This window comes from Marmota monax, unplaced genomic scaffold (assembly GCF_021218885.2).
Source record: "Marmota monax isolate L192 unplaced genomic scaffold, Marmota_monax_Labrador192_F-V1.1 WCK01_AAM20220418_F8-fsc00294, whole genome shotgun sequence".
Classification (NCBI taxonomy): domain Eukaryota; kingdom Metazoa; phylum Chordata; class Mammalia; order Rodentia; family Sciuridae; genus Marmota; species Marmota monax.
Window position 1 is genome coordinate 1,239,380 of NW_026694653.1, and position 10,186 is coordinate 1,249,565.

The 10,186-nt window shown below is 39.3% G+C and overlaps 1 pseudogene; it reads left to right on the forward strand.

Moving 5' to 3' along the window:
- Window positions 1-4,756: 4,756 nt before the first annotated feature.
- On the forward strand, window positions 4,757-5,627 carry LOC124078377 (glyceraldehyde-3-phosphate dehydrogenase-like; annotated as a pseudogene).
- Window positions 5,628-10,186: the final 4,559 nt, after the last annotated feature.

Consider the following 10,186-nt stretch of genomic DNA (forward strand, 5'->3'; position numbering starts at 1 on the left):
TTATCGTGGAAGGTTTTAATTTCATCTTCCATCCTGAAGCTTAATTTCGCTGGATACACAATTCTTGGTTGGAACCCATTTTCTTTCAGTGTTTGAAATATGTTATTCCAGGATCTTCTAGTTTTCAGAGTCTGTGTTGAAAGATCAGCTGTTATCCTGATTGGCTTACCCCTAAATGTAATCTGCTTCCTTTCTCTTGTAGCTTTTAAAATTCTCTCCTTATTCTGTATGTTGGGCATCTTCATTATAATGTGTCTAGGTGTGGATCTCTTATGATTTTGCACATTCGGCGTCCTGTAGGCTTCTAGGATTTGGGATTCTGTCTCATTCTTCAAGTCTGGGAAGTTTTCTTGTATTATTTCATTGAATAGACTGCTCATTCCTTTGGTTTGGAGCTCTGTACCTTCCTGTATCCCAATGACTCTGAAGTTTGGTCTCTTAATGTTATCCCATATTTCTTGAATGTTCTGCTCATGGTTTCTTAACAGTCTTGCTGAGCTGTCTATGTTCTTTTCCAGTTGAAATACTTTGTCTTCATTGTCTGATGTTCTATCTTCTAAGTGTTCTACTCTGCTGGTAGTATTCTCCATTGAGTTTTTAAGTTGGTTTATTGCTTCCTGCATTTCTAGGATTTCTGTTTGTTTGTTTTTTATAACCTCTATCTCCCTGTATAGTTGATCCTTTGCTTCCTGGATTTGTTTGTGTAATTCATTGTCAAAGTGATCTTTCATTGTCTGATTTTGCTGTTTAATGTCTTCCTTGATACTCCAGATCATCTGAAGCATGTATATCCTGAATTCTTTATCTGACATTCCATCTGCTGCAGCTGTTACCTCTTCTAAAGTTGCGTTGACCTGCATTGCTGTGGTCCTTTCTTTCCTTGTCTTTTCATACTGCTTGCGTATCTTTCCTGCAGGCACGGGTGGCGGCTCTGCTCTCTCCTTATTCCAATTGGGGTGTCGTGGCTACCACGCCGGCAGGTCACTGGGCCTGTTCTGGGCGCTGGCGGCGGCTCTGTTCTGCCCCTACTCCAATTGGGGTGACGAGTGTACCACGCCGGCAGGCCACCGGGCCTGATCCGCCGGTCGGTTGCAGGTTTGCCTACCCTGCAGGCGCAGGCAGCGGCTCTACTCTGCCCCTACTCCAAATGGGGTGACGTGTCTGTCGTACCGGCAGGCCACTGGGCCTGTCCCGCTGGTCGGTCGCAGATCTGCCCACCTTTCGGGCACGGGTGGAGGCTCTGCTCTGCCCCTACTCCAATTGGGGTGTCGTGCCTACCCTGCCTGCAGGACGCTGGGCCTGTTCCTGGCATGGGCGGCGACTCTGCTCTGCCCCTACTCCAATTAGGGTGGTGTGTGTACCACGCCGGCAGGCTCCTGGGCCTGATCCGCCGGTCTATTGCAGGTCTGCCTACCTTGGAGGCGCGGGCGGCGGATCTGCCCTGCCCCTCCTACCACACCTGCGGACCCCTGGGCCTGATCTGCAGGTTGGTCACAGGTCTGCTAACCCTGCGGGCACAGGTGGCGGTTCCACTCCGCCCCCACTCCAATTGGGGTCAAGTGGCCACCACACCGGCAGGGCCTGATCCGGGCGTGGGAGAAGGATCTGCTCTGCCCCTACTCCAGTTGGGGTGACGTGTGTACCACACTGGCAGGCCACTGGGCCTGACCCGCCAGGCTGTCACAGGTCTGTTTACCTTGCAAGCGCGAACGGCGGCTCTGCCCTGCCCCTCCTACCACGCCCATGTACCACTGGGTCACGGGTCTGCCCACCTTGGGGGTGCGGGTGGCGGCTCCGCTCTGCCCGACAAATTGAGGAGACTCGGGTGTCTGTGCCTCACCCCCCCTACCAGGAGACCAACTGTTTATGTCGCCGCTGGTATTGATGAAGTTCTCTCCTCCGCCGCTTTCTGATGACATCAGATCTCTGCCATGTTGGTATCCTATGCGAATGGCAGCATTTCGTTCCCCTTGCCGGGCAACCAAAGCAACGGGTGAGTCCTGACCGGCCCTCAGCAGGACCTGGACTGAGAAGCAGTTTCCGCGGGCTCCTAGCCCCGGGCCAGGGAAGTTCCGGGAGCCGGAACTCGGCCGCTCCGTGCTCGGTGTAAGCTCCTATAAGAGTAGGCTCCAAGAAGCAGTCCCTGCGGGCTCAGTTCCGGGAGCCGGAATTCGGCCGCTTAGTGCTTGGTGTATGATCTGATAGGAGCAGGGTCCAAGAAGCAGCCTCCGCAGGCTCCGCAGCCCTGGGCCAGGGCGGTTCTGGGAGCCGGAACTCGGCCGCCCCGCGCTCGGTGTTCGCTCCGATAAGATCAGGTTCTAAGAAGCACCCAGGCACTGAACCCTAGCAATCTGTCTGCAAGCCGCAGGCGAATGGCAGCCTGAAATTACCTGTTCTATGGCTGAATGAGCTGCGGTCAGTCGAAAACAGGGATGGTGACGTCAGCTTTCCAACATGGTGGCTGCTGGCCTCCTCTGTGGTCTGACTGGTGTGGAGAACCAAGATGGACCGCTTCCTTCCCCCGTCTCGAACCCAGAATTCAGCCCTAAGTACGGTGCTTGCACGGCTGGCAGAAACTGCTGCGCTGTATCCCTGCGTCGCTATCTCCTCATTTCCCAGCGCACGCTGCAGACTCTAGCCCCGGGGCGATTTGCTGAATAAGCAGTGTTACCCTCCGTGCGACAAACCTCTCGCGTTTGAGTCCCCGTAGCTGATCCTCTTGCGATGGAAATCCTTCCTCCAGGTTCCGGAGCACCCCACTATTGCTGGAAATTCCTAACAAGATAGCCTTTAGCCGTCCTGACTTGTCATACTCCCACACAGTGAAGCAGCACACGGGGGCAATGCACTCCCCTCGCCACCATCTTCCTCGGCCTCACTTTTTTGTATACTTAAAAAATTAGAGATAACTGAGTTTTTTTAATGAAAATAATTAAATAAAACAGGAAAAATAAAAATAAAAAGCAAAATCTATTTAACCCAATAAACTATGTGTAAAATGTTTTCTAACAAGACATTGAATTTCAGAAATTAACCATATATTTTTGCAAAGAAGACATTACTTGTATATGTAATATGAGACCATCCAGGTAGATAAGTGGTTCAGACAATTGTTATGGGAGTTGCTTTCAGCAGTTATAATTAATCAAGCTTTCCTAAATGATGGACAATTTGAGTTGACTTTATGGTATTGAACAAGCATAAAGAGTAGGCACAAATAAATTTATGATCAAATCAGGGATTAAACTTTTTTTTGACTATTTTTTAGTATTTATTAGGTAAAAATATAGATTGTGCTGAGATTGTGGGAGGATTTGAATTGAGCAGCTCTACTCCATGAAATCTATTGACCGGTAATGGTACTCCAGTCTGTGTACAGCAGAATACATTGGAAATGGAACAAATCTTGCAAGAATTCAGACAACAGAGCTCCTGTAATAGGCTGAGAAGCAGCACAGAGATATAAGGCCTGGTGTTCAGGCTATGATAAGCATGGAGTGAGAACACAGGAGTTAAGTCAGGAATAGTTTTTCTCCTCTAAGGACGTTAATGACTAAGAGAACTGCCTTTAAGGACCCTAGCATACATAGCTTCTAAATTTACTTGCTATAAAATTTTTATCTGTAATTAATACAGAAAGAATTCTGGGAAGAAAAAAGAGGTTATTTATGATCAGGTGTTTCCCCATGGGTTTTTTCATGTTCAACTGTTCATTTGTAAAAGTGACTTCTCCGTATGCAAACCTTTACAATTGGACAAAAGGCCACTAAGACTTCAGCATATCATACAGTAGGTTCGAAAGAATTGATAGATCACTTCTTTTGCTTTATCATTTCAAAAGTTTTTTTTTTTCTTTCTATTCAATGGTTCTTCTCAAGGTTTTATAGAATTTTTTTTCTTTTTTTGTATATCTATTCTCTATTTTTTTTTCTGACGGGGAAAAGACGTTTTAGTCAGGAAACATTAAAAGCTTCCTCTGTATAAAACATACATGTTCTTTTTCATGAGGAATTGGAGAATTGCTTTTCTAAGTACAAAGCAATCTTGCATGCATTTCTCTTTATTCTTTTGAAATTGAGTCATGCAGTTATGATTCACTTTTGTAATATTCTTAATACGTATATTCTCCCATCCCCCACACCCATACAATCATGATTTCATCTTAGCAACTAAGTTTCCTTTGCATGTTACTTAATGAGTTCTAATACTTAAAACATTTTGTTATTTGGCATATCATCTCTTTTTTGATGTTCATAAATATTGGAAGCTTAGAGTGACATGTCGGTCATAGGTATAATCTTTTAGGTTAAGAATGAACAAATTTTGAGGATCTAAGGTAAAACATGAGTAGTGTTGGTTTTATTAATTAATTTGATATTGATAACCATTATGCAATATATTCAAGCATTAAATCATCATGTTGTACAACTTGAATGTATATCATTTTATTTGTTAATTAAATATTTAAAAATGAAAACAACTGGGGGCTGGGCTTGTGGCTCAGTGGTAGAGTGGTCACCTAGCATGCAGGAGGCACTGGGTTCAATCCTCAGCACCACATAAATGTAAAAATAAAGATATTGTGTCCACCTAAAACTAAAAAATAAATATTAAAAAATGAAAACAATTGTTCCTCTCTGTTTCATACATAGATGCATCTTTCCTTGCAGTACCAGCTGTGTCTCCAAACTTGAGATACAATGGTGAAGTTCAGAGTAAATGAATTTGTGACTAACCACTAAATTTCAACTCTGGAAAAGTGGTTATTATTGACATCAATGATTCCTTCATTGACTTTAACTGTATGATGTAAATGTTCCAGTTCAATTCTATCCATGGCAAGTTCAAAGCTTAAAACACAAACCTTGTCATCAACAGGAAGCCCATATCTATGCTCTAAATGGCAAAATCCCAGTCCATCAGTGGGGCTAAGCTGGTGATGGATACATTGTGGAGTCCACAGGTGTCTTCACTACCATGGAGAAGGCTGGGGTTCACTTGAAGGGTGAAACCAAAAAAGTTATCATCTCTGCCTTTTCTGCTGACATTCCATGTTTGTGATGGGTATAAACTCTGAGAAGTATACCAACTTCCTCAATTTGGTCAGCAATGCCTCCTGCATCATGAATTGCTTAGTCCTAGCAGAAGTCATCCATGACAAATTTGTTATCATGAATGGACTCATAACTACAATTTCAAGCAACCATGGCTAATCAAAAGACTGTGTGTGGCCCCTCTGGGAAATTGTGGTGTGATGACCATTGGGATGCCTATAACATTATCCTTGCATGCACTGGCATTGCCAAGGCTATGGGAGAGATTGTCTTTGAATAAAAGGCTCACTGGCATGATTGTCTGTCTCCCCAAATAATTGTGTTCTCATGAATATGACCTGGAGAAAGTTGCTAAATATGACATTGAGAATATAGTGAAATAGTCCTGGAGGGTCCTCTAAATGCTATCTTGGGATATGTGGAGGACAAGATTGTTTCCTATAACCTGAACAGTGACACGCTTCCTTTAATTTTGAGGCTGGCATTGCTCTCAATGGCCAACTTGTCAAGCTCATTTCCTGATATGATAATGAATTTTTCCACAGCAACAGGGTGGTGAACCTCAAGGAATAAGATCCTGAGGAATAAGACCATTAGCAGTAGAGACCTTCAGCTGCTGGGAGTCCTGCCCCAATTCAGTTGCCCAACACACTGAGAATTCTCTTCATAGTCTCCATCCCAGACCCTCTTAAGAAGCAGAGGTGTGTCTTAGGAAGCCCTACTTTTTCACGTAGCTTATAAAATCCGCTGTACCCAGAACCTGTATACATACATGATCTAAACCTAAATATAACATAGAGAACAATTAAACTTCTAGATGAAAATATAAAGAAAAGACAAATTTCTGAAATCAATGTGGTTAGGTGGTTGTACTTGATTTAATTATAAAGGATACACAAAAAACAGTTTAGTTTTATAGTGCTGAACCACCTCTTTTCAGACCACCAGATTCATAATATATGTGGGCTTGGCTAAATTTTGCAGACTCCACAAAAAGCAGCAGAGAATTTCTGTAAATATAACACTCAAATAATTACTTCATGTACAGTATACATGTCATCACATTCCTTTGCCATTTTCATGGTGGCTTGTCTTTTCTACATTTTATTATTCATTTATGATAGCTATTATAGGCCTTTCAGATTCTATCTTGCTCTCCAGAGGAATATTTATGGCTATTATAGGGCTCTTATGAGAAGACCCAAAGATAGTTAGTGCAGAAACCTTGTGAAATGCTGCATTAGTACCGAGATAGGCAGACAGTAAAAAATCTCAAGTTGTTTCAGAACCCCTCTTGATGAAGATTAAAAGGCAAGTTAACCTAGTAAGGTTTCCTTTTCACCCAAGAGAACCAAGTTATTTTTGACATGAAGGTTAGAAAGCATAAATTATCACAATTCTGCAAATAAGAGCTCTTTTGGAAAGGTCACCAGGAGGAAAGTGGGAAAGGATTTATGATGTATAGCATCTACAAACAGATCTGTGAAAGCAGTTTATAAACTTATTGCAGAATTACTCACAGAAGGTACACATAGAGAGATGCAAGTTGCCTGGAACAGAAATGGCAATGTCTTAGCTAGCAAAAAGTACACATTGCAGTCCCACGTTATCTAAACGGTGTTGTCATAGATTTTAGAACATAAATGTCTCCAGGGAAGGATAGTGGAGTGTTTCATTCAGTTTTGCATATCATGCAGCTAGAACAACATCTGATACATATTAGGTCCTCAAGCAATATCTGAAGAATGGTTACATGAATTTTTCTAAAGCTACTCATTCATTTATGTTTATTTATTATTTTACCCTGAAGGGTATTTTTGTTTTGTTTTTGATTAAGAAAGTTGATTTTTCACAAGAGTGACATAAATTTTAGTCCACAGGAAAATACCTTCTGTTCTCTTCAGTTACACATATTTGCTATTATTCCAAAAAGTTCTTAAAATTATTTATTTGTAAATGACACATTTTCATTGCTTTGTATAAATCTCTATAACAGATTGTTAAGATATAAAAATTAAAAATTAACTTAATTCCAGAATTTTTGCAAAGCATTGATAGGAAATATAATGTCCCACATTCCACCAGTCAAATACCTCTAATCTTTTTTTTTATTGATTTTATTTTTTAAAATACATGACAGTGGAATGCATTATAATTCTTATTACATATAAAAAGCACAATTTTTCATGTCTTTGTATATAAAGTATATTCACGCCAATTCACGTCTTTATAAATGTATGTTGTTTTTTTCTTTTTGCGTTACAATTCTTATTACACATATATACCATATTTTTTCATATCTCTCACTGTATATAAAGCATGTTGACACCAATTCTTGTCTCCATACATGTGCTTTGAATAATGATGTCCATCATATTCCATCATCCTTGCTAATTCCTTGCCTCCTCCCTGTCTCTCCCTCCCCTCTTCCCTATCTAGAATTCATCTATTCCTCCCTTGTTCCCCTCCTACCCCACTATGCAAACACCTCTAATCTTGATTGAAGTAACCAAAGAGAACAAGAGGAAATACTTGAGTTATATATTAATTTGCACTTGAGTAAATAAAAGTTTTGCCTGAGGTTTTCTCCTCTACCATTTTCTTCTGAGAAGTTAGCAAGGTGAGGTAGGGTGGGATAAAGACACTTAAGTCATATATTATTTGCACATGCCACATTATCATCAAAAACATGAAAACTGGGGCTGGAGTTACAGCTCAGCAGTAGAGTGCTTGCCTCACACATGCAAGGTACTGGGTTCAATCCTCAGCACCACATAAAAATAAATAAAGGTATTGTGTCCATCTACAACTAAAAAATAAATTTAAAAAAAACCATGAAAACTGCAGTCACTATTTTAACTTCATTAAAAACAACTTATAAATTATTCACATAGATACTATAAAATGAAAAGTCAAGGAGAAAAGTATATCGCAGATTATTAAAATGTGTATATTTTGCTTGAATTCTAGCCCAACTACTTACTGTTTAATCTATACTATTTTCTTGCCTATTCCTCATATAATGAATGGAAATACAAAAATTAGCAGAATTATTGTGAGAATTAAATGGAAAAATATTATGAACACAAGGAAACTGACAGCATTTATATTTTGTTCTCACAAAGGTATATTCTGGATTCGTTGATGTTTATCACATTTGACAAGAGACCTTTGACAGATAACTACAGAAAGACTGTGTAGTCAATGTGCAGAGGCAGTGACACAGGTCAGGATATGCACCAAGATGGCTCATCCTAAATCCCTTACTCACTGGCCATGACATCTTAGACATACAAGCCACTTCTTTCGTTACCATTATACAGTGTATTTATTTAAAAATTATTTTAACATTAAGTAGGTTATATCCACATATAAAGCATTGTTGCAACTAACCAACCATATGTCCATGATCCTTCTTTATAATTGAACATTTCTTTCTAATATTAAATACATGAAGTTTCATTTGGAGTATTTCTTGTATGCTCACAGCTTACTGGTCACATATTACCTTCCCAGTATTTTTGTTACCTGATTATTGTTACATTACAATGTCCTTTAGGCCTATGAGAAAACAAACAGAAGTGGCCCTCTTCAAGAATCATGTCGTTCTTAATGATAAAAGAGAAAAAAACACACCTAGAAATGAATTTTCTGTGTGATGATCCCAGAGTTAAAGCAATATATTGCTTTCTTTCCTTTCACATTTCTGTGAGTGCCTGTTCTCATATTTGGTCTTCTTAGACTATTTACAAGGAAGGTGGTTGTCCAGGTTCAAGACTGTAGGGACCTTTCAAATGTGGTTGGGATGTGGTTGCAGTTTTTGTTTTTCTCTGTCTGCTGTTTGTAGATAATGCAAGACACAGTAAATGCTTTGGAATTTCATTTTATCTCAGCACAATGCTTTTTAATAGACCATGTTCGTTCTGGTAATGTGCTCATTGGCCAGGTATCCAGCAGCTTATGTCAGTCCTCTTAGCTGTATTAGCTACCTGTAAGTGCAGCTCCCAGCAAGATGAAATGACCTGGGACGAATTAATTGAAAAAGAAAAAAAAATCTAGTAAATACCGTTGGGAGTGATTAACAAACCTAGCTATGCATCAATTGCAGATGGCCAGAGACACTGCTTGCCAAATGGAGTTGGCTACATACAAAGGAGAACATATTGTTCAAGCAGCAGGACTTGTGGAGGACATAGCAATTCCAGCAAAATGGGCAAGAGCAAATTCAATGATACCTAAATGTAACAAAGATGATATATTCTCTTATAACTTAATTATTATTGTAGCTGTATTTTATATACATGCATGTATATACAAACATATATATATATATATATATATATATATATATATATATATATATATATATATATATATATATATATACACATGTGTATGTGTGTACGCATATATATGTATGTATATGTATGCACACCATTTACATTCAACCACATATATAATTTTCTAAAATATCTGAGCCAGAGCTCAGATACTAGAAAATTATTGGCTTAGAACTTGTCAAATTGTGTACTTGTTTTTTTAATAAATAAGTTTTCTTGATTATAGACAAGAGTTTTATGGATAAAAACTTCATTCTCTTTGTAAATTACTGTTCTCTATCAATAATAAATCTTCTTGCTTAATCAAAGACAAACCAGTGTTTATACTTGAGAAAGCTGTTTTCCATTCTTTAAATAAACATTTTCCTCCAATTAATAGGTTATGAATTAATCAATCTGTTATCTTCACATATTAAGTTTAGATTTATAGAAAGAACAGAAATTCTCTTCATTGGAATAGTTAGTTATTATGGCTTCCCAAAGAGTATCAGTAAGCCAAGGTGATCTTATGCCTAAATTTCCTAATGTTCATACATATCTTTTTTTTTTGAATTTTTTTCAGACATATCTTTATTAAAGGCCTTTGGACAGCTCTGTTCTGCTTTGTGATATCTTGATTAGAGAAGCTTCTGAAGGGTACTTTAATAACTACATTGATTCTGTTCTTGAACATTCATTTTAGAGATTTAGTGATATCTCTAAGAAGTTGGACAAACTAGGCTGCAGATAAATATTTGAAGAGCAAATGAAGTCATGATCCACTGCTATTTAATTTATTTTTAATACTTAGAT